Source organism: Panthera pardus, unplaced genomic scaffold, assembly GCF_024362965.1.
Source record: "Panthera pardus isolate Hobbes unplaced genomic scaffold, ASM2436296v1 HiC_scaffold_8, whole genome shotgun sequence".
NCBI lineage: Eukaryota > Metazoa > Chordata > Mammalia > Carnivora > Felidae > Panthera > Panthera pardus.
This window is the reverse complement of record NW_026527013.1, coordinates 131,748,405-131,772,939: the sequence shown is the minus strand read 5'-3', so window position 1 is coordinate 131,772,939 and position 24,535 is coordinate 131,748,405. Positions and strand designations below refer to the sequence as shown.

The 24,535-nt window shown below is 36.1% G+C and overlaps 1 long non-coding RNA gene across 2 annotated transcripts in view; it reads left to right on the top strand.

Moving 5' to 3' along the window:
• Nucleotides 1-23,945, top strand: part of LOC109248401 (uncharacterized) — an 81,745-nt gene extending 57,800 nt beyond the window's left edge. Inside the window, exons 2-3 of one of the 2 annotated variants that reach the window (XR_008420626.1) lie at nucleotides 18,437-18,536; nucleotides 23,801-23,945. This is a non-coding gene — a long non-coding RNA (uncharacterized LOC109248401). Of the gene's footprint in view, nucleotides 1-18,436; nucleotides 18,537-19,515; nucleotides 19,673-23,800 lie in introns of those variants that run through there. The other variant, XR_002072038.2, reaches the window with a different exon arrangement.
• Nucleotides 23,946-24,535: the final 590 nt, after the last annotated feature.

The window sequence follows — 24,535 nt, the reverse complement described above, 5'->3', positions numbered from 1 at the left end:
GGAATTTAAAGTCCTCTGCTGAAAACAGCTTGAATGGCCATTGATATTAATATTAATAAGGGGAACACAAGAAAACCTAAATCTGAAAGCATTCTTTAGAATTACATGAATACCATTACTTCCATAGGTTTCATGATTATCAAACTGGGGAATATGACATTTTGCTAGAATTTAACCGGAATTAGAGGTTAAATGTGGTGTATATCCCCAGTGAAACAATTTTAAGAAAATGTTAGAAAAAAATGAATACTTTTTATGCTAAAATAAGCAGAGACATTATGGTACAGAATACAAAGTTTGTGTGCTTTAATTAGTAAAACACACATCTCTTTAGAAATACCATAAATAAAAATGCCTCTTTAGACTAAGACCTCATAACATACAGAGGTCTGTCTTCTTTCTCAGTGATTCAGGGTAAGTTGGTGGGAAAGTTTAGGAAACACTACAGTTGATTGTGACATGTGGGGTTAGGTATTTCCTGCAAGGAGTGTAAACGTGCCTACTTTATTATTCTAGTGCCTGCTCTTGAATTCTCCATCTCAACTTGCAATATATGGAGTTGAAAGCCGTATGAAAATCGTGTGTTTTAGTTGTGCTACCAAGGATATGCAACAGGATGTTAAAATTGAACTATTTCTGACTCTGTTTTGGCTAAAGCCCCAAGACAATATTTGCCATATTCTAAAGTTAGACCACCTATGAAGGACTTGCAAGGAAATAGAGGAAATAGAGAAGGAACCCACAAGGCCCTTTTCCCCCTTCAGGTAACAACCTATAGCAGGCCAACTTGGGGTGAGGAGAAGCTCTGACTCAGATGAAGTTTGATTTTACACGGACTAGACATTTTAATTGCTGAAACGAGACTTTCCTTTTGTGACAAGAGGTGATCGGAGGACCTTTTATTACCTAAGAATGACCAAAAAGTCATAGGATTTCCTCTCAATTTCATCTGAGCAGTAGAGCAAATAAACCTACAGAGTGGGTCTGAATGGGCAAGTGGAAGGAAAATAATGGTGTTTTTTTTTTTTTTTTTTTTTACTATATGCCTGTGTGCCTGTGACTGGGACATGAATCAGGAAGAAAGAAGCAGTATAAGGAAACATTTAGAAATTTCTACTGATTCTTTTCTTTTGTGTTTGTTTGCTTTAAGGGGCTATTATGCTTATTTTTATGAACTCTAATTTTTTTTTAACAAAATCAGGACTTTTCCTTTCCATTTTACAACACATTCTCTGCTTACCTCTGCTATATGCCCTGAGCTCATTCTCCATTCAATTCTGTTGTCAGTGTTCACTTTATCCATATTTTGCTTGCTTTAAAATATTATAGTGATATTGTGTATCATATTCTATAGGCTCTATATTTTCCCAATTTCCAGGTTTTATGGGAACTGTCTTCTGATTTCCAGAAATACCTGAAGCTGAAAACAGAAGAGGAAATTACATTGTAAAGAACAGAAAAATAAATAAATACTGGTTATAACTTCCCCCCCAAAGTGTTTATCACTTGGCCTACAAATTCCTGACCTGCTTACCAATTTATCTAATCAGGAGAAATAGACTGGCATCCAGGATATATAAATCAATCCAGTCCTATTATTATGAGAACACTGGCTTCAAAATCATAGGGCAAAATCATAGGACAAAGTGAGTAAAGAAAGAATTCATTTTACCATCAAGGGAAATATTTTTTTAAGGAAGTCTTAATTATATGAGAATTATCTTACTCTCTAAAACCAGACAGAGAGATTCATACTGAGATACTTGTTAAAGGTTAAATCTCAAATACTGAGCGGTGTTAAAAAATGGATCTTGAAAAGGTGCTAATAATAGGTGCAGATATTTATTGAGCACCTTTTAACTGTTAGGCACTGTGCTGGGTTCTGGCCACATACTGATAATGAATGGATGCTTCCTGATCTCTAGATGCTCAAAGGGTAGAAAAGAAAACACATATAAGTAAATTAATACTTAGAATTATACATACAATAAGAGGATATATAAAAGATAAACTGAGAGATGACCACGGGAAAGAGGGTTATCTCTGTTAGAAAGGGAGGCGGGGAGGCGCTTCTGGTCAAAGGTCAAGTCAGCACTGGCTTTTGAAGAATAGCCCAGGAGACGACGGGCACCTCAAATAGAAAAAGCAGAAAGCACAGAAGCTCACATGCAAAGCAGTGTGGCGTGTTCAGGAATCCCACTAGCAGGATCAAGTAAGTGGAACATTAAATGCACATGGACAGGAGTAATTAGGGCCAGTAAAGGAGGCAAAGGTGGTAGAAAAGGGCAGGTTATAAAAGGACTTTGCTAAGGAACTTCATCTTGAGGGCAGTAGGAAGTCAGTAGAAGATTTTATATGAGTGAGAGATGAATTGGTCAGTGATTTAAAAGAATTCGTGTAGGGGTGCCTGGGTGGCTCAGTTGGTTAAGTGTCTGACTTCGGCTCAGATCATGATGTCATGGTTCGTGGGTTAAAGCCCTGTGTCAGGTTCTGTGCTGACAGCTCAGAGCCTGGAGCCTGCTTCAGATTCTGTGTCTCCCTCTCTCTCTGCCCCTCCCCTGCTCATGCTCTGTCTCTCAAAAATAAATAAATGTTGAAAAAAGTAAAAAAATAAATAAATAAAAGAATTCATGTAGCTAAAAGCAAGACATGCAATAGAGGGAAGGGGAACCTACAAATAAAAATAAACCATATTCCTAGTGGCTGAAGAAGTAGAAAGAGGAGAGGAAGAACAAGAGAGATTTTAGAGGAAGAACACTTAGGGAGAGGGGTGGGGGTGGGGGAGAAAAGGAAAGAGAGAAAAGAAGAGAGAGAGAGCTGCAAACAAGAGGAAGATGAGAAAATGTAATGCAATTAAAGATAGTTTGCTTGAAATTTTTGAATCTAGGTGTATTAGGCAAAATTATGCCTCCCTTACCTGCCTTCAGAAGTTCCATTCTAATCCCTGGAATTTATAAATATGTAACCTTACTTGGTGGAAGGGACTTTGATGTAATTAAGTTGAGGATTTTCAAATGGGGAGATTATTCTGGATTAGCCAGGTGGGCCCTCTGTAATCATAGCAGCACAGTCACTTGAAATTTTTCCTCTGATAGTTCTAACATCTAAGTCTGGTTCTGTTGACTTACTTAAAAATTTTTAAATTTATTTTTATTTTAAAGAGAGGTTCAAGCAGGGGAGAGGGGCAGAGAGAGACAGAGAAGAGAGAGAGAGAGAGAGATCTCAAGTGGGCTCTACTAGCACGGAGCCTGACACGGGGCTCGATCCCACGAGTGTGGGACCGTGACCTGAGCCAAAATTGAGTTAGACGTTCAACCCACTGAGCCATCCAGGCGCTCCTGGTTCTGTTGATTTCTTTATGTCTTGGAAATGTTTTATATTTTCTTGCTTTTTGGGCCTCACTTCTTAAAACTGAATTCCTATAAATGAACAGTAGGAACCAAGGTAAATAATCTTTATGTTCAGAAATTGTTCATCTCTCCTTTCATCAGGCCGTTGATGTGGGTCTGACTCAAGGTGGTCAGTAGTTTACTTAGAATTTGTTGAACAGGCTTCAAATTATTCCAGTAGTAGACACCTACGCCCCGTGTTTAGTGTAAGGACCGTGATTGCCAAAAAGTTTTTCTGTGTTCCTGCTCTTCGGACAGCTTTCAGGAGCCCCTGCACACCTGTGTCACATATTTCTCTCCTTGCTCGTGCCCTCCAAAGGCAGAGGTTGTTGTTGCTTGTCACTCAGGCACAAATGTACGGCTCTATGGAGGAAGAGGTGTTCTACCTGTCCTCCATCCTCAGTGTTCTAAGGGGCTTGCACCAAAGCAGATTTCAGTGTTCTAAGGGGCTTGCACCAAAGCCCCCTGGGTGGGGCTTTTGCAGTGTTCTAGTTCGTTTACTTTCAGTGGCAGACAGCTTCCTCCATCTTAGTCACTTCAGGTGGCTAAACAGAATACTATAGGGTGGGTGGCTAATAGATGACAAATATTTATTTCTTACAGTTCTGGAGGCTGGAAGCCCAAGATCCAGGTGCTGGCAGATTCAGTGTCTGGTCAGGAATTGCTTCCTATTTCATAGATGGCTGTCTTTTCACTACATCCTCACCTCGGGGTCTGGGTGAAGAAGGGCTCTGGGGTCTCTTTATATGGGTGCTCGTTCCATTCATGAGCACTCTACCCTCATGATCTAATCACTCCCAAAGGCCCCACCTCCAAATTCTCTCACACAGGGGATTAGGACTTTAACATAGGAATTCAGTCTATAGCTCCCTCCACACAGCATAGATTCTAGAGAGCATGCAGATTTCCTTCTTTTGTTTTTTTAATGTCTATTTATTTTTGAGAGAGAGAGAGAGAGAGAGAGAGAGAGAGAGAGAGAGAGCAGGGGCGGGGCTGAGAGAGAGGGAGACACAGAATCTGAAGTAGGCTCCAGGCTCTGAGCTGTCAGCACAGAGCCGGACGCAGAGTTGGAACTCACACGCCGTGAGATCCTGACCTGAGCCGAAGTCAGACACTTAACTAACTGAGCCACCCTGGTGCCCCTCCTTCTTATCTATGACAGCCTAACTGTCTTCTATGAGTGGGGTAGTTAGCAAGCATAAATTTCCTGCCCCTCCCCAGCAGCCTTAGATATACTTTTGTATCAGTGCAGGATCCTGGGCATACATTTATTTCCTGAGTCCCTCCCAGCAAAAGATGGTTTTTCCTAGGATCAGTGGAGGATGGATGGAGAGGAGTCAGATTCTCTAACTTCTTCACACTCAGGGGCAGCTGAATTTTTCTTGCAACAGGGAGTTAAGAGATTTTCCTGCCCCTGGGTAGCAGTAACCCCTGGGTTTTTAAGTACATTCGACTCTTGAGCAATGTAGGGGTTAGGGGCACTGATCCCCATACAGCCAAAAACCCACATATAACTTTTGACTTCCCCCAAAATTAACTACTGATAGCCTACTGTTGACCAGAATCCTTATTGATAATATAAACAGTTCATTAACACACATTTGGCATGCTATATATATTATATACTATATTCTTACAACAAAGCAAGCTAGAGAAAAGGTTATTTAAAAATCATAAGAGAAAATATATTTACAATACTTTACATATACTTTTTGAAAAAAAATCCACATATAAGCGGACCCATAGATTTCAAACCCATGGTTGTTCAAGGGTCACCTGTATTATATACCACTTTGGCCTACATTCCACTGGTCTGAACCCAGTCAGTCAGTCACATCTAGCTCTAAAAGGGAGAGCTGGGAAATGTAGTTTCCTGTGTACACAGGAGGAAAATGAAAAGGTGTGTAAAACACATAGCATTGTCTCAGCCTTACCATGATAATGGGAAAGGGACTAAATTGAGGACTCCCTGCGGTTTTCAATCTCCTTAGCTTTGTAACCATGACTCTGGATAATCTGGCATCTGTCTACATCTCCAGCTTTATTTTCTCCCACATCCCACACATATCCTGTGGTGCAGGATAACTGTTTTCACTTATCTAAAAGACTGTGCTCTCTTGAGCTATGTCTTTGCATATGCTCCTCCCCCTTTCTTCACTGAGTTTCCCTTTCTACATCATAACTTCAGGGAATATTCTCCAGCCTTTCTTCTGTGACCCTATAAATCTCCACGTTTTTCTATTCCAGCAGTTACCACGCTGTAGTATAATTGATTATAAGTTCTTTGAAGATAGGACAGGAAAATGCAGAGACACGAGGATGGGTAGCAGATTTCATTTGCATTCAGGATGCTGTAGGTCTAATGGTCTGAAAGCAATCTGTATACCCAACCCTGACTACAGTATTGACTCAACTCCTTTGTTTCTGCTATTCTCTCATTCTCCTGCTTTTGTATACACCACTACTCAGCAAGTGATGTTCACTATAACTCATATTCTTTTTTTCATAACTCATACTCTTTATAAAGAAATATTTTAATAATATATTAAAGGAGAGCAAAATATACCACCCCAAAACATGCCTCTTTGGCACAAGGATTATTTTGAGCTGGTTATTTTTTAAAACCGCAGACACTAGAGAAGCTTAGAAAACCAACCAGAGGTTACCCTTTTGTAAGAGACATTTACATTGATAAGGGAAACATCCATTTGTATGGATCTCTCTCTCTGTGTACCAGGAAGAAAAGCATGACCAAACCTGTAGAAACTTCTCAACTGAGAAGGCAAGAACTGAAATCTCCATAACTTTATCCTTGTTTACTGTGCCTTTCCTGATAACTTCTCATGATTGGCCTTCCTCTCTCTCGCCACCACCGCCCCCCCCCCCCCCCCCCACATCTTTTGTCCTTAGCTGAAGATCGTATTTAAGGTGGTAGGTTGGACCATTTTGGAGAGTTACTTAGTTTTCCTGGGTATCTCCCATGTATACTGAAGGTATAAGGTTATTAAACTTCTATTTTTCTCCCATTAATCTGTCCCTTATTCCACGGTGGGATGGGGGTTCTAGCCAAGAACCTAGAAGGGTAGATATACAATATATAATATAGTAGCTAATACTTACTGATAATCATTATTCTAAGTGTTTTACATGTATCAATTCACTTAATTCTCACAACTTTATGAAGGTATCATAATTATCTTATTAAAATAAATGAAGAAAAGCACAGGGAGCTTAAGTAACTTACTCAACCTGACAAAGCTAGCAAGAGTTGGACTTGGGATATGGAGCAAGGTAGTCTGGCTTTGTGGCCTGAGTTCTTGGGACGAGCACTCATCCTCTGTCAGTTAGCTGTGGCAATATTGGTATCATTATTTGGTACCAAGAATGTGACTATATCAGTCAGGATCTAGATGGAAAAGCAAATTTCAACATAGTTCATTTAAGAGAGAAATATTAATATAGAATGTTGGCTAAACAGCAAGTTTAGAATGTTGGAGGACAAACAATACAGAAGAGAAATATTACAGAGGTTACGCAGAGGTTGAGTTATTAGAATCTTTTTAAAAAATTTTTTAATGTTTATTTATGTTTGAGAGAGAGAGAGAGAGAGAGAGAGAGAGAGCAAGCATGAGCAGGGAAGGCACAGAGAGAGAGAGAGAGGGAACCAAGGATCCTAAGTGGGATCTGATGCTCTCTGACAGCAGAGAGCCTGATCCGGGGCTCAAACTCACAAACTACAAGATCATGACCTGAGGTGAAGTCAGACACTTAGTTGTTTGAGCCACCCAGGCATCCCAATTATTAGAATCTTAAAGCTTAGAGAAGGGACCCCAAATTGCTGGGACTCAAAACGCTAAGGAGATATTGCCTGGCTGGGTCTGTACCTTGGGAGCTTGGAGAAAGTACATTGCAGAGCTAGGAGCAGGACTTTTGAGCAGAGTGGGTTACTTAGCTGGTGATAGTACCTCAACAAAATGGAGGAAAGATCCTACAGAGCTAAAATTCAGACCTCTGTGGAGGGAGAGTGATCTAGCTGGTGCTCTGTGCTGGTCGTCTATCTTAAGATCATAAAGGAGGCTGCCCCAGAAAGTGGAATTCAGAATTCTAAGAAAGGGTGCCTGCCAACTGGTGCTAGTATTCTGGAGGGATTACATGAGTCTATTTCAGGGAGTGTGGGAGAGACAAGAACCAACAGTCACTACCAGGGGAAGAACTCTTGTGGAGATGCAGAGAGGGACAAGCAAACAGGAGTAAGGAAACTTCTTCTCTTGTCATCTTAGCTGTTGAAATAACCTAACAGGGAGCCAGCTGACAAAGAAGAAACGTGGTTTGCAAACAAAATTAAATGAGGATAGGTTTACTGATCTGAGAACTTGGAAGAAGGATCTTGCAAAGCAGGAATCATAATATTCAGAAGGTATTACTTGAGTTAGTGCTGGTACCAACCCTGAAACAGAAAAAAAAAAAAAAAAAAGGAAGAAGAAAATATCAGAAAATCATGGTGTATTTGAGTGTAATAAGGATGTTTCTGGAGATCAGAAAAAATAGTTCGATAATGCAACACATTAACTTATATATGCAGAGCCTATTAGAAGGTGTCACTGCATTTGGGGATGATCTAATCAAGATTCTTAGAAGGAGCTGGTACTAGCAACAGAAGTTTGAATTATTTGTCTGAAACACTTATGAGCTTAACTTCTCTCTTAATTTCTCTTAATTTCTTAATTTATCTATCTTAATTTATCTTAATTTCTCTCTTAAAACAACTAATGAATTTTAATTTACCCATTTATTAAACATATTCTGGATATCGTCTATACTGCACCTGCTTCTGTTTGTTAGGTCAGAGATGGGACAAACTCCACAAACGAAATATGGTGTAGGTGTAAAGCAGGTTCATTGATAAAATTTACAGGCAGAAGGACAAAAAAACACATGTAGTATCCCCAAGTCTCTCCGTCTAACAGAAAGTTGTCCATGGGTGTGGTGTAACTGGATGTGCAGTGGGGGGTGCTCCTGAACAGGCTATGCCTCCTGCCATCCCTACTCCTACCTTACATACACTCTACATTTTCTGGAGAAATTGGGAGGAGGCAAAAAGAATCATCGGATGGATAGTCTAATTATGGTGTACTGGAAGGAGTCCAGCCAGGGAACAGAAACTGCACCAGTTATCTAAACAAAGAAATTTAATATAAAGAATTGCTAACCCAGTAGGAACTTGTTAACTAGAAAATCTACAGGCCAAAAGGGAATCCTATGCTGTCACTGAGCAACTAAGGGATGAGTAACTAAAGGGTAAGAAGGGAAGTGGTTTCAATCAATGAAATTTAGAAGAGGGGTTCCATAGAGTTGAGACTCAAGAGTATAGAAGACGGTCCCCATGAGCCTAAAACCCCAAACGTCTGAAGAAGAGGTGTCATTCTGCTGGTTTTGCTGTTTCATGGTGGAGGAAGTGGTCCATGATGAATCTGGTTTTGCAAGTGTGTGAAAATCTACAAACCAGATCCAGCTGTTACTACAGGAAGGAATCATGACTATCAGGATGAAGAATCATTGCTAGGATGACGCTCAGAGGAATAGGAATCAAAACAGAAGAGACCAAGACTCTTCTTAAAGCAACCTAGCAGAATCTCTCTAGTAACCCCTATTGGCAGAGAACAGGAGCCTTCACCACGGAGGTAAAATGTAGAAATATTCTTTGTGGAGTCCAAGCACTAGCATCACAGAGCCTAGCATAAAACAGTGGGTTTAGGCCAAAAGACAATAGTTTGATAAGCAGCACAAACGGAAGGTCTTGGGCTACGTGTTTGGAGGAAGGGGCTTGCTAAAGAGAGAAACCTTCTCATTTCAACTGTAAGTCGGAGGCCTGAGGAGTTTGCCCACCCGCCTAAATCTCAGTTGGTCACTGAGCAGTCCATCCTGGTGAGCCAGCTGTTGTGGAGGATAGCTCAAGAGCACCATTCCGCAGATGGAGGAGTCCATCACTTTAATGTTTTTGTAAGTTTCAGAAAAAAAGTAATAAGGTGAGGGTGGGATGTAATAAGTGCACTCTCTCACATACCAGTGGGTATTTAATCATACCAACTAGTTTAAAAAACTTTTGAGTCCAATTTCCTTTAAAGTCCCCTCTTCTTAAGCAACTGGTGAAAGATCTCTTGCGTCAAACAGTCCATTGGAAAGATTAATCTAACAGTGATGTGTTGGATGAAAAGGAGGAGGGAGACAGGAAGGCCAATTAGACAGTTAAGCCTATGATCTGACCTATCATTGTGACATGGGAACTGGAAAGACAGAAACATAAACATCATGTGAAAGGAAAAGAAAAGCAAGTAAGACTATAGCAAATGAAACTTATCACATTGTTTTATAGCCAGTTGTTAATATGTCCCTCTCTTCTGCTAGATTCTGAGCAATGTGCTTACAAAGACATTTTCTCATTTATCATTGTTATGGGAGGTGAAGGAAGGCAGACTCTAACAGAAGAACTGTAACAGTGTTTAAAAATTGAGAGAGCAAGACTTCTCTGAAAGCAGCTTGGTGAGAAGGGCACCACTAGTGGAGACGTGGAGCAGGCCTGCCAAAATAAGTGTGAGTGGTATTGGTGGCAACTGGACGGTAACCTGAGTGTCATTAGCAGGCTCCAGTTGTGGCAATTGGCAAAGTCATGAGGTCCAGTGTCATCAGCAACTGTCATGCAATAATAGCTAAATCCGTGAGGCTGTCAAGTGGATGGAAAGGAGCATGCATTTTTGCAGCATGCTTATGATGGCTGCCAAGAGGAAGGCATCTGAACGCTCCATAATCCTGTTATTGGAAGTAACCACCTTCCAATAAGGCAGTTAGAGTGATGATGATGGTGATAATGTAGCATCTAAACTTCATATAAAGTTCCTTCTGTGAGCCAGAAACCTTGTCAAATATTATATATACATTATTTTCTTGATCCTTACAGACCAACTACAAAGTAGGTACTATTATCATTATGCCCACTCCACAAATTATGGAACCTGGGCTTAACAAATTAAAGTGTTGGCCAAGATCACACAGATTTAAATGGAAGACCCAGGTTTGCTGTTCCAAAAGACTATGATATGAACTACGAGGTTTTATAAAGAAGTTCAAGACCAAAAATGCCATTTATTACTATAATTACTCCTTCCATTGCTCATTGTTACCTGCCAGGCTCACATGGACTGGAAGTTGAAGATTCTATCTAATGGCTTATAAAAATTATGAACCAGGCTTAAGAAAACCCAAATTCCTAAATATATTTGGAACTATAGTGAAAAATGTTTATAATTTGTCAGAAATGGTATCACAGGTATTTTAGAACCCAAGAAATTATGACATAAATTGAATATAAGTTATCTTTGTTTGGTTTTACATGCAGATATGTGTTACATACAAGTTATAAAGTTCAAATAAATGAAAAGAATGGCACTTGTATCTTACAAAGGCAAAGAATTGGACATGTTGGGAAATAGCTTTGGCGTCTTTTTTTTGACCCTCATAATCACTTGTGACCCTAGGATGGCACTAAGCCATCAAATATAAACTGATTTTCTCTGGTGTCTGATTGCAAGCTGTAGGCCTTCATTATGAATATGGTGCTGAATATATCATTTCTTATCATCATCTGTCAAAAAGAAAAAGCAAAGTAAGAATTAAAGAGGTCCTTAATGGATAGGCTTAACACTGATGATGTTTTTATTGCCTCAGATTTTCCATGTATAACATTATACATCCTGCAAAGGTGTTGCCATCCTGAAGAACAGATGTGATAGAACTGGGAAAAATTCTGAGTAGTGATAGGGACCTTATCACTGAATGTAATATAAATGGCACTTAACCGTGAGAAACAACAAATCGCTTTAATCAATACCTAACAAAGATCAGAATGTCTTTCTTAACTGGAAATCGTACAACCTCTCCCCCACATGAAACTCACCCTACTTAAGAATTATAGAAAGGATTCCCCTATAGTTTTGGAAACTTGGTTTGGGATAGCAGAGAGAAGAGTGAGATAAATTGGTGTTCTCTACTGCTTTCCTTTTCTTTCTCCCCCTTTTTTTCATCCCAACACTTGCTCTCCACAAGAGACTATGTGACCTTGGATAAATTATTCACTCTTGGTTTTAATTGTCTCCTTACTAAAGCTAAGAGAGCTGGATTTGTTCTTCTATTCTATTACTTCTTCTATATCCTCATGATTTCCCCTCTTCATTTCCTACTCTGAAAAGCTGAAAGTGGCTTTGAAAAAACCATAGAGGAGTAAAAGATAGAAGATAGAATAAGTATGGCAGCTTGTTAGTCCAGGAAAATAATTGTTATTTGTTAAGCAATATTTGTTTAAAACATAAAATATTTACATAAAATACAAAGACAAAAATATTTGCTTCTAATTTTTTAAATGTTTACGTATTTTTGAGGGAGAGAGAATGAGCATAAGCTGGGAGGTGCAGAGGGGGGTGGGAGGGACAGAGGATCTGAAGCAGGCTCTTCCCTGACAGCAGTGAGCCCGATGCGGGGCTCTAACTCATGAACCACCGTGAGATCATGACCTGAGGCGAAGTTGGAATCTCAACTAACTGAGCCACCCAGGCACAGTTTGTTTTTTTAAACAACTTGTTTTCTTAAACATTAAGTAGCTGATTTGTTTTCTTAAACATCAAGTAGCTTCTGTTTAACTAACTGCTCATTTTTTATAGTATAATACTCTCTTTGAGGATAGTAATTTTACTTATTTAAAAGTCCCATTCTAATTATTCTATTAATTCTGTTTCCACGGGTGTAAATTCAGGTTGTTGGCTTTATTGTTTCATCCTTTATGGCATAGGTGTTTCCAAATATTTGTGACTTCTGATTCCTGATTATGAACTTAAGTTTGTAACTAATATTTCCCACTAGATTTTCCACTGCTGATTTAAACTTGCTGTAGATTTTTGGTAGATGGACATTATCTAGTTAAGAAGCCCTGTGTAGTCTTAGATTGCTAAAATTTTATCATTAGTTGGTTTAGTGGTTTTAACATGGTGGTTTTAACATGGTGGTTTTAACATCACTGACAATATTTTCACGTTTAGAAGTTCTATTTGGCTGTTTTTCATTTGTTCCCTGTTTTTTCCTTTATTTCTATCCTTTATTAGATTTCTATTACTTTACTATAATTTTGTTTTTCATCATTTTAAAATTCAGGACTCAGCAAGACACTTTGCAACTTTCTCTGGCTGTTGTGACTGTTTTCAAGGCCTCTTTACATGACTGCAACTGCCTTCAGCGCTGTGACGTGTTTGCAGCACACTTGTTTCTAACTATTTTCCTTGCACTGGTTTAAAGGTACTCTCCTAGTCTCATCTAAGGGCAAGTAACTCATTCCCCACTGCTCTGGAGCTCTGTCGTGTCTGATACGCCTGTGCTCTGTCATGGCATCAGTTACATAGGTGTATGGCTTTGACTATATCCTTCAGGTTTGACACCAGGAAATTTCCCTCTCTTTTATTCTGTCCCTTTCTTTTCTTTCTCTCTCTTTTTAAGCTTGGCTGTGATTTATTTTGTTTTTATTTTGTCTAGTACCTTACGTATTTCCATGTTTCTGGAAAGCATTATAAGATAGTAATGTTATAATAACCATTTTTCCATGTGTTCTCTACACGCTAGTTTAATTTCTTTTCCTTAGAAGAAACTAAAATATATGAATCTTTTGGTAGAAAAAAAGTCATTTGAGCTTCTTACATTTTTTCCAATTGTCATCCAGCAAGTACACTGATACTAGTAGTGTCTGATAATATCTGTTTCTCTAAATACATGCTGTTTCTTGAAGGTTGAATAAAAGTTAACCAAACGTAGAAGGGAAGAAATTCCTTCCAAACAGAAGGAACAGTAGGTGAGAATGCCAAGAAATATGAAAAATATGTGTTTGGGGGTTATAAGAGGTTCACCACGACATGGAAGATCATGGATTTACAAATTGTAAAGGATAAAAATCCTTGCCCTGTTGCTTTCACATCCTGGGAAAGTAAGTTCATTAACATCTTAGGCCTGATTTTTGTCTCCTATGACATAATAGTTTTCCACTTTTAGTTTTCCAGTGAATATTAAATAAAATACTGTTAGTAGTGCACCTAGTAGGTGTAGATCACCTAGTAGGTGATCAGTCAATAGTAAATTATATCCATACCTAGAACGATAGGTCCATAATAGCCAAGTGTTGAGGGATGGATGGAAAATGATTCTGATTCCACGGTATGAAAAGTTCATGAGGTCAGAAAAAGAAAAAGTTTAGATTTAAACTTTAAAAAGTTTAGTGGGCTATGTAGGGTAAAATAAAACATTTTCAATTGTTAAATCAGCCATGCATTTCAGGAATAAATCTTATTGGTAACATATTATCATTTTTACATATTGCTAGATTTTATTTGCTAATATTTTGTTGAGTATAAATCAATTTTCAAAAGGGATAATGGCTATAATTTTATTCTTCTCTTGAAGTTGATATATTTTTTTTTTCAATTTTAGAATCTGAAAATGCCAAAACCATAGAATACTTTGATATTCTATGTTCTGGATGGGCTTATTTAGAATTGGCAACGTTTTTGTTCCTCAAATATTTGTTAGACTATTTGTTAGACTATCACCAGTAAAACCACCTGGACCTTGAGTTTTCTCTATGTAAAGGTTTTTAACTACAAATTAAGTTTCTTTAATAGACATGGGCTATTCTGGTCATGTTTTCCCTTTTGAATGAGTTTTGGTAGTTGTGTCTTTTAAGGAATTGGTTCATTTCAACCAAGCTGTCTAATATATTGGCCTAAAGGTATTAGTAATAATTTATTTTTTCATTTAAATATCTAAAGATTCTTTAGTGATACTACCTCGCTCATTCCTGTTGATAGTAATTTGTGATTTCTCTGTTTTGTCCCTGATCAGCTTGGATAGAAGTTTAGCAATTTTATTGATCTTCTCTCACAGGGCAATCTTTTGTTTACAATGATTTTCTCTACTATTTTTTTTTTTTGTTTGTTTTATATTCTATTGATTTCTGCTGTTAATTATTATGTATTTTCTTTTGTTTCCTTTGGTTTTAGTTTCATTTTATTTTGTAGTTTCTTAAGCTGGAAGATGAGGTTACTAACTTGAGAACAATCTTCTAACCTTTGTAGTTTAGTGCTATAAACCCTTTAGTGCTATAAATTACTGTGTTAGCAGCATCTCACAAATTTCGGCCTGTAGTGTTTTATGTTCATTTCAAAATACTCTCTAATTTTCTTTTTGCTTTCTTCTTTGTTCAATTAGCTATTTAGAAGTAACATACTAGTTTCTATGTTTTGGGGGATTTTAAAGAGATCTTTCTGCTAATGATTGTTCTCTGACCATTGTAATTAGAGAATATACTATGTATGACCAAAATTCTTTCAAATGTATTAAAATTTGCTTTTGATATGTTTGGTAAATATTCCATGTGTCTGCTGTTGTTGGAGGTAATATTCTACAAATGTCAAATGGGTCAAATCAGTTGATGGGGTTGTTCAAGTCTTCTATATCCAGACTGATTTTCTGTCTAGTTTTTCTATCAATTATTGAGAGTGTGGGGTATTGAAATCTCTGTCCTTAATTGTGGATTTACCTATGTCTCCCAGTTTCCCCCTGCCCACAGGAATTTTGGGGCTCTGTATCAAGTGCATAAATGGTTAGAATGGCTTTGTGTTCTTGATGAACTGCCATTTTGTCATTATGGAGTAACTTTGCTCTAAAATCTACTTTGCTTGATATTAATATGGCAATTCTGTCTTTTTAAAACTAATGTCAAAATGGTGTAACATTTCTCACATTTTCATTTTTAATCTATTTATGTCTTTATGTTTAAAGCGAATTTCTTGTAGGCAGCATATTAGTGGTCTCCCTGTTTTATTCACTCTAATAGCTTTTATCACTGAATTGGAGTGAGTAGGTTATATCCATTTTACCTGGATATTGATACGATTGGGTGTAAGCCTATTATCTTGCTGTTTGCTTTCTTTGTCTCATCTGTTGTTTGTTTCTCTTTTCTTCTTTTTCTGCCTTCTTTTAGATTACAGGATATTTTTTATGATTGCATTTTATCTCCTTTGGTGGTCTTCATTTGGTTTGGTTATTGCATTAGAATTTACAGTAAACATCTGTAATCAGAGAGTAACTTCAAATGATATTATACCTCTTCATATATAGTAGAAGAGCCTCGTAATTACATACTTCCATTTTTCTCCTGGTCTTGTGCTTTTGCCATGTATTTTATTTGTACACATGTTACATACCTCACACAATATTGTTGTTATTTTTTAAGCACTCCATTATCTTTTAAGGAGACTTAAGGAATAAGAGAACAGCTCACTTTTAAACTTTTAGCCTTATTATTTCTCTTTGAGAATGTTCTAAAAACTATGGATTGTCCCCTTAGAAAGAGTATACATAGACACAAACTATACCCTAAATACTGCTGATAATTACAGGGGGTTTTCTGAAAACTGAAGCCCATGCACAGATCCCTGCTTTATAAAACAGAGCATTCATGTAAGCAGTGAGGCTTCAAAAATACTGGGACTGAAGGTATTAGTCTTAATACGATTTTATTTGCCATAATATTCGTGAAGCCTATGGAAATTCTCAGTATGATATATTCATACAATGTTACATTATATAGCCATTAAATAACAGCTTTGAGGAGAATATATCAATATAAGAAAATGATAATAAAATATTATGTGACAAAAATAAGATACAAAATAAGATACACACTGTGATCATAATTGTATATATAAACATATGTCATTTACAATGTTTTTTGGCTGGAGGTAACAGAATACCTGAATAAAAGTGGTGTAAACTAAGTGCCTCTTTTTTTCTCAATGCAGTAAGTATATAAGTATATACCTCATTAGAGACATACTGTTTCTAGAGACATGTTGGTTTGACAATGTCAGTGCTGTGTCAGTTTCTCTTGGCCATCATCTCCTGATCGTAAGATGCTTGAACATTTCTCATTTCAAATTTTCACACATCTCTATTTTAACAGGAAGTAAAGTATTTCCCAGACAACACAACTGCCTTTCCTTAATCAGACTATCCCTCAGCCCTTATTGGCCGGGACTGGGTCACATACCCTTGCTGCAAAGAAGTCTGAGAAAACAGACATTTGATATTTTCAAACCTCTGTTGTGGAAAGTCATTTCCTGTAGCAAGAAAGTAAGTTTGGGAGACAACTGAGAGTCTCTGGCACAATCAGCAAGAGACAATATCCTGGAGATAAATTCAGCAAGGCAATAATGCATACATAGCAGGTTATGAGTGATTTAGAACATTTGTTGCACATATCCCAAATTTTCAGAACTATGATCATGATAGTTTCATGAGTAATTTATTTAACTGAAGAATAATTATCTTAGATTGAGCTAGACATAATACTCTAGAATAACTCAAATTCTTCTTTTTTCCTTCTCAATATAATGAGGTCACACTGGTTGTCTGCATTTCAATTATCTAACATTTCTGAATTGACTAAAACATTGATTTCTTACATTAGAAGATTCAAATGAGCTAGCCATTTGAATAATACATTTATTATTATAGAATAATAATAATATATAATTATATAATAGTATTAAATATTATTAATATTTGGTGTTTAATAATTGATATTAATTATTTAATTATTATTTCTGCTCTACTGTTCACATATTATTATGAGCACCTGGTACAAAATAATTTATTAATTTTTAAATCCCTGCTTTAGTGTTAATAAATTAAAATAAATAAATATTACAGTATCATTATGTTTAACTGTAAAAGGTACATATACTACATACTACTGTGTAATTCAAAAAAATCCTTGTTAAAAATTTATCAGATGATAAAGTTGAATGGAAAGTTCTCATTCTTGAATCATTTATGTTTTTTTCCCCCTTCATATGTCTTAGAGTCATTCTGGTGAATCTTAATGAAGGGAGGAAAGAAATATAGGTGTTTACTTACTTTACTCACTTTGAATGAGAAGAACATTGATATCTTTGATAAGGTACTTAGACAAGACAAGAAAATTAGGGGTTTTGTGGACACAACGTCAATAGACAGATTATTCTTCTTCTCTTCCATGCAGTCCTGTTGTGTTTTGTTTTTCTTTATCATTTCTATGTTTAACTAAATACATAATTTTAATTTGGGGTTAATTTTAACATTTGGAAGATGTTGTTTTAGTTTAATATGTTCCTTAGAGCAGTTATAGGTAGGATCATTTTTAAGTCAACAAAACATATATTGTAATTCAAGTTTTAATTTTTCCTACTAACCAGTGAAGACTGGGTGGGAGAAGAAGAAAATGCATTACAAATGGAGCATCAGTGGAAAAGTAGCATTTCAAGTCCACATTGTGCAGTTAATGCTAATATTTTGCCCATATCCAGTTCTTAAGTCATTTTTTTCAGTTCAACATCATTATTTTTACTGTGTAATCTTTTAGTGCCACCAATATATTTAAAAATGAAAGTTCATCAGATAATTTTTAAGTACATAATTAAAATGACAAGAAAGTACTTTATTAAAAATAAAGATTTCCAGTTATTAATAAGTAGTCATGAAACTATACTAATATTTCTGGAAAAAAAGGGAACCATCAAATTAGCCTCCACATTTATTCCTTTTGAAACGTTTAGTACATATGGTTTAAAGCAATACCATTATCTACTATTCAGACTTCTGGAAAATGCAGTTCTTTACACCTTTATAAGATAGTGAAATATAGTGAAAACTTACATATCATGACCCATTTTATATTCCCTGCGAAAGTGGAATTTGATATAAGACTGGTTTAATTTATGCTACATTCAAGCAAAGTCATTACTGTCAGGACAGGAAAAAAAAAAAAAGAATTTCAGAGTGGTGATTCTTCTTTAATATCAATCCCGAGATTATACTATGATAGCAAGATCCTATTATACTCTCGTCTCCAAATGGATAGTGCACATAAGTAATAACAGTGGTTGTATATTAATTCTAATCTATACATTCCATTTCAGAGCAAAAGATAGTTTTTCCCCACTTCTGCCATCAATTGAGATTAGAGAATCCACTCTGTTCTGAGACTGATATCCTGACATGATGATGGAAATAATCAAGGTAAAGGACTTTGACATGCCACTTTCCTTAATTCACTTGGGATCCTAGTCTGTATTAGGGATTAAGCCAGGCATTTGATATTCAAAATTAAGTACAACGCAGTTCCTAATCTGACAGATCTTAGTATCTAGAATAAGGGTAGACATGCAAATTATATATATCAATTCATATATTTCTAGTACCTGCTTCAGAACCTGGGATACAGAAGGCACTTTAATAGTAATAGGAGCAGTAACACCACTACTACTAGTAATACTATTATTACTAATGCCTGATATTTAGTAAATACTTACTAACCAGGAACTTACTTACCAGGAACTTTCATAAGTGATTTATTCATTTCGTAGCTCTTAAAAATGTAATGATATAAGCGCATTATTTTCTCATGTTATTGATGACAAAACTAAAACTCAGATAGATATCCATTGAGTAAACATATTGATTTGTCATCATGGCCAGCTCTACCTAGTGATTACAGGGAAAACATCACAGGTGTGCTAAACCCTGAAAAGAGAACACAAGTTGACCAGAATAAGAATCAAGCAAGTGGAGAGGCAAAGGGGACAGTCAGTGTAAAAAGGCTGGAGGAATACAAAGCAGAGGAACTATGAGTATTTCAGTCAATCTCAAGTTTAAGGTCAAGATAGAGAGCAAAGATGAGTATTGAAGGGCAGAGACATGGCCAACCAATGGAAGAAAATGTTACTTGCAATACTAAGTATGAAGGGGATGAAGGGAAGGGATTAGATGTAGGAGATATTTCAAAGACAGTTGCCGCAGGACTTAGTGATATAACAGGCAAGGGCAAGGGAGAAATCTAAGGAACTCCAGGGTTCTGGCCTGGGTGTGTGGGTGGATCCTTCAGAAGGGCGAGGGGGTTCTACGAGAAGATGCAAATTTTTAGTTTTAGATATGGTGATTTTGAGTTGTCTATTAAATAGTCAGCTGATATGCTCAGTCAATTTATATTCTAATCTAGAGCCCAGTAGGGAAAGCTGCACAGGAAGAACAGAGAAATATTCCTAATATATTATCTCTGAGCCAAAGTCATGGAAATAGATAAGAGCACCTTGAGGGAATGTGGGATGAGAAGAGAAGAGAAGAGGAGAGGAGAGGAGAGGAGAGGAGAGGAGAGGAGAGGAGAAGAGAAGAGAAGAGAAGAGAAGAGAAGAGAAGAGAAGAGAAGAGAAGAGAATGTGGTGAGTGAGAAGAAGATGGCAAAGGAAATGAGCCAGCAAAATAGAATAAGAAAAGATAAAAACAATATAAAAGAAATAAAAATGAAGAAGCAAGAGAAAATGGTATTTCTGAAAGCAAGAGAGCATTTGTCTTCCCTTGGCCATATCACAACTAAATCGTCCCTCAGTATGAAAATAGAGTACCATTCTTCTAGTTTTGGAATGAATAAATCATGGGAATAAAGGCACAGCATAGGGAATACAGTCAATGATATTGCAGTAACGATGTATTAGGACAGAGGTAAACATAGCATAATGCATAGAGAGGTAGAGCCACAGTGTCATATACCTGCAAATAATGTAACATTGTGTGTCAACTATAAAAAATTAGAAACTAAAAAAACTTCCTCCCAAAAACAACAACAAAAAGAAAATACACAACCAGGTGAAAAAAGATAAACATCTCGGCAGTAACAGTTAACACTTAAACAAACAAACCTATGTTCTTGTTTCACCCTAAAATTAACTTATTTTAATTTAAATTGTATTATTCTGGATTCACTGATGAAATCTACAATTACTTGAAAGCTGCCATTCTTAGATAAGCTATTAGGCATTAGACATGCATTTAAATGGATAGTTTTAATTTTTTATTTCTTAGTCCATAATGAAATATTCTGGAAAGATAAACAGTAGTACATTCAGATGCTGCTATACACAGCACATGCTTTTGTCATAGATATTGTTCAAAAATGGTTTTTGAAGAATTAATAAATGAATAAAACAGGGGTCTATGACTCTAAATCCTTTGAGGGTAGTATTGATCACAATTGCCTTTTAAGTTTACAAAACGAATTTTAAATAACTTAATTTGGCCTTGGAAAAATAAAATGAATGCTTAAAGAATGAAACATATTTAGGGTAATATGGTTCCAATCCCTACTTTAGAATGATGTAAATCAAATACCCTATTTAAGAAAATTTAAATCTCACAATTCCTTTAGAAGTCAGAACACCTGGGAACAATAACAAGGTATTATATATTTTTGTGTGTGACCAGAAAATCACATGCATTTTAAATTTAGATATCTGACAAGGAAGTGTTAGATGTCCGTGGCAGGATTAATTTTTGCTCTGTCAGAACTGACCTGGTGCTATAGTTATTTTAAGCTCTAGAAATAAGGAACTGTTATGGTTGCCAAATACGAGGTGCCATCTAGTGGCCATTGAGAGTTAACACAAATGTTCAGAAGAACTCCAAAGTATTCTGATTATTTACATTTTTTCTTCCTGGTGAGTTGTATTTATCACTTTCTGAATGATATGATCCATCTCAACCAGGTTTCAAATCCTTCAAGTTCATATTCCTACAAGTGAATCTTGTAGGAATCTGGTTAGAATCTTGACTGGTTTAATATTTCAACTTCGTGTCAAGAGGTTTTCTTACTTGATTTTAGTGTAAGAAATATTACCACCTACTACATTACAATTAAAATAAGTATTAGAGATTATATTGTTTTCCAAGGTTCTCAAATTTATTTTTTCCTTTTCTTTCGCAAATTAAAGTTGAATATAAATTGAAGATGCCCTACAAAGCTAGACTAAGGGTCAAACAGAAGTATTTGAGTGATATTAATAATTCTCATAGTCATTTTAAATGTAAAAAAGAACAATAGCTTTGGATTTATACAGAAGGTAAGTGCAAAGTATCATGAAATTCCATAAAATGTTAGAATTTCCATATTTAAAACAAAATAGAAATGTAGACAAAACATAGTTCTCATGAATGTTTAGAATTGTTTCCAAGAACTCATTGGAAATAAAGATTAATAAATTATAGTATATCCAATGTTATGACCTTGATAAACATGATAATGTAGTGATGTACTACTTGATATTGATGCTTATTCTGATCATAACTAATATCTATAAAGATATAGTAAATGAGATTATAGCTCATATTACCAGGTAAAAGTGAAAATTGAGGAAAATTAACATTATCATCATCTTGACATCCAGCATTTATATACATTTACTATGGAGTTTTGATCTAACACATTCATTTTATTTTGGCAATAGTTATCACTCATTTTTATTGAGCAGTCATTTCCAACTTGGGAAATTCTACATTAAGCACTTGATAAAGCAAAGATTTATTAAGGTTCTCTGATCTGGCCTGGAAGGACATCATTTCTGTGTAGCAATCCTGGTGAGCTAATGGGAAATGAAATAGTTAGAATTTATGAAATGTCATTTGTTTAGTAGAAATTATATATAAAATGTATGGCAAAGGTTACATTCAATCAGCAAATATTTATTAAATATCTATTATAAGCAAGGAGCTGGGAATATATCTATGAACAACATAGACAATGTTATCACTTTTAAGGGGATAAAATTATGAGTAATATTTAGAAGAGATATCTGATAGACAAGTAAAAAAATAAATAACAAAAGTTCAGTTAGTAAAAAAAATCAAAGCAAAATGGGTTGGAGAACAGAAGACTAGGTGCAAACTAGAAAAATAATTAAGTGTGCCCTTAATTATTTATTTGGTAATTTGAAAAGGTTGGAATCTACTTATGTAGGCACTTCTGTAAGCAGTTAGAGATTTATATTCAGGCAGTAGTAGGATATTGGTGTAATATCCTTTTGGATTATAACTTGTGCCATTATAATGAGTTACCAGCTTTCTCTGAGTTTTAAAAATCAAATACTAATGAAAACAATAACCCATCACTACAACTGTGCCTCACTATCTAAAGCTTTGAATAGATTTGTATAACCAGGATGCTGAAATGTTTAACTCAGTAGGACATAACATGAAATTATTTTGCTTTTTTCATCCAACCAGGACTAAGTTAAATCTCATTTCCTTGATGAGCAGCACATCTTCTAAGAATATCTGAGCAGACTTCCTTAGCTTCCCAGTCATCTACAGTTATTAAAACCTCAGTCACTCATCATCCAGTTTATCTCCTCCTAGCTAGAACCTGAGTCAGGGAAAGGGGAAGAAAATTGTTTTGCTACTTTACTCTTTATCATGCCTCTGATTCTAGCTTCTTAAATTTGGAATCAGGAAGAATGGATTATAGAGAAAAGGCAAAATTATTTTTTCTTAACTGAGTGCTCTGCTGGGCAATGCTGCTTTTTGGGGTATTACTGATTAACCCTGTATGAGAAGTGACCCATGCTGGTCCTCTTCTAGGGAATGTGCCTTAGCAGTAGCTCCAACTTAGCCCTGTCCAACTGTCTTCTACTTCCAAAATAAACTTCTAGTTCCAAAAGCCCACTCTTAGCTTCTTGCTGCTGGGTCCCAAAAATACAATTGAAATTCAAGTATCCTTGGCTGTATCCATTTAATCACTAGGAAACTGATGCATGCTTTCCATACCAGATAGTGGAAGCAGAAGTTTTGATGGTTTGGAGGCTGTTGGACACAACAAATGCTAAATTAGAGAGTGCAATGGGGGTCTCACTTGAATACTAATAATTCCAAAATTAAAGGGAGAATAGTGGTAGTTAGGTATTGTGGTGGAGATTAGTCGATGTGACACATGCCCACTTTATGATCAAAGGACCTTTGACTCCCCAATATTCTTAGGCCTTTTTAATACCCATCATAGCCCAGGAAACACAAAAGGGAGTAAATAGTGTCATTTTAATTATTTAAGTTGAAGACACCAATTGTTTTTCAGGTTCAAGATACAATATAAAATATCTAGGAGGTAAGAGATGGGAAAATGTTGAGTGGAAAAGGGAGATCGTTGAACTGAGTTAAACAAGTTAAAGTATGTCACTAACACTAGTAGCTCATCATTTAAAGACACAACTTGTTATATAGATGCTGCTTTAGGAAACATTCCACACCCTTTAAAATCATTTCTATAATACTGAATATTTTTGTTACAAAATACAGTTACCTTATTAAAGAGGTGATGAATAAACAAAATCCCTCTTTGATATTGTACCTGTTTTCTCTTTTTTATGTCTTATTGTAGTTGTGAAACATGCATATTAAAACTATGTTTTGGGTTGGCTGGGTGGCTAAGTCAGTTAAGTGACCAACTCTTGATTTCTGCTCAGATCGTGATCTAACGATTCCTGAGATCAAGTCCCGTATCAGGATCTGCACTGACAGCACCATGCCTGCTTGGGATTCTCTCTCCCTCTCTCCCTCTCTATCCCTCCCCACTCATACTCTGTCTCTCAAAATAAATAAATAAACATTTTAAAAAATAATAAAAATAAAAATAAAACTATGTGTAGAAAATTTTTTGAGTTCCTTGAAGAAAATCAGTCTATAAATACAAGGGTCTATTATTACTATATAGTGTGTGTTAGACAATAAAAAGTCCACATGACTCAGTTGTATTTGCATGGCACTTTTATTAATTTATTTTTAGCTCAATTGTCTTTATAATAGCATAAGGTGCCATTGTGTGAATAATGCTCTATTTATTCAGAGCCCACAAAAATCTGTGTGAATAATGTATTTAGCACTCTAGATCACACCTGATTAATGCCAGTATAAATTAAATACTGTTCTATTGCTGTGAGAAATATTGGCTCTACTTATTTATCATCATGTTTGTCTTTTTTTATTATGGGAGCAAAAGAAAAGAAGTTTGAATATGCATGATTATGGAGAGTTTGCTGGTCAAATATTTAAATTTCTATTCTCATTATTGGTATACTATCTGGCCAAGTGAGGAAACACATTGGTCTCTTTTTTCTGAGATGTCTGTCTCATTTGGGAACAAAGAAATGACAAGCTCACCTAAATGATATTTACAAATATGCTATGAAATACTACTCACT